Source organism: Haliaeetus leucocephalus, unplaced genomic scaffold (genome assembly GCF_000737465.1).
Source record: "Haliaeetus leucocephalus isolate CR32 unplaced genomic scaffold, Haliaeetus_leucocephalus-4.0 Scaffold830, whole genome shotgun sequence".
Lineage (NCBI taxonomy): Eukaryota > Metazoa > Chordata > Aves > Accipitriformes > Accipitridae > Haliaeetus > Haliaeetus leucocephalus.
In genome coordinates, this window is record NW_010973266.1 from 5132070 (window position 1) to 5133263 (window position 1194).

A 1194-nucleotide genomic window follows, 5' to 3' on the forward strand; every position below is an offset into this window, starting at 1 on the left:
ACTTGCAGCATATTTGGGAAAAAAAACCCAAAACCCTCAAACCCCCCAAAACCCCAAACCCCACGTATTTCCACTCTGTTTTAAAGCGGGATTACTCCCCCAGAGCGGGGAGCTGCTCCCTGTGTCCCCACCTCTGCCGCCCGTCCTGCACGTCGCAGCCCCTGCCAGCAGAATCAAACATTTCCCACCAACCTGCAGCAGAAAACGTGCAAGTCTTGGGGTGCAGAAAAAGTTAATAATAATAATAATAATTAAAAAAATACCAACCTCCCAAACTTGCGTGCGGCTGCTGGAGGGGCCGAACCGCGCAGCCCCGTCCCTACTCCAGCCCTCCGGGAGGCAAAACTCTTCTGAATCCCCAAATCTGGTGGCCGGGAAGTTTATATCTTCCCCCCTCGCTTTTTACTATACACAACGAGCCTCTATTTACTACCAAATAAAAGAAATACATGTATGTTTCAACCACAAACAGGCGAGCTAGTTCTGTTCAGCCAAGCTCAAAACAGTGGCCGAGAAGAAACGTGTTATCTCTTGAATTGCAAACAAAGGCAGAGATTTGCCGAGCGGGGTTGCAGCAGTAAACAGAAGTGGCCGCGGAGTTGCTAACAGCTTAGAGGAATGAAGCAACTTTCTCTGAATCGCACCAACCTCCCTGCCAAACAGTTTTAGTCTCTGTAAAGATGATTTTTTTTTTCTTTTTTTTTTCTTTTCCCCCTCACATTCTTGAGGTGATTCCGACCCCTCAGACTACGCTTTCGGGTAGGGACGGATCCACGGGGGAGGCCCGGGACGGCGGGTCCCGCCACCCGGTTCCAAATCCTATGGGAGCGGCGAGAGGATAATTTGGATGTGCGAGAACAAACCAAGGTCATCAACACCGCCGAAAGAGCGCAGGAACAATAGATTCATTTGAAACAATATTTTACAGACGTTTCGCGATCAATATGAACTGAAGCATTATGCTGTACCAATCTGTTAATGCTCTTAATGGTCTTCTCATTCCGTTAGCACACTATACCAAGTCGATAGAGTAAAGTGATTATTACAGAGACACTTGCAGCATATTTGGGAAAAAAACCCCAAAACCCTCAAACCCCCCAAAACCCCAAACCCCACGTATTTCCACTCTGTTTTAAAGCGGGATTACTCCCCCAGAGCGGGGAGCTGCTCCCTGTGTCCCCACCTCTGCCGCCC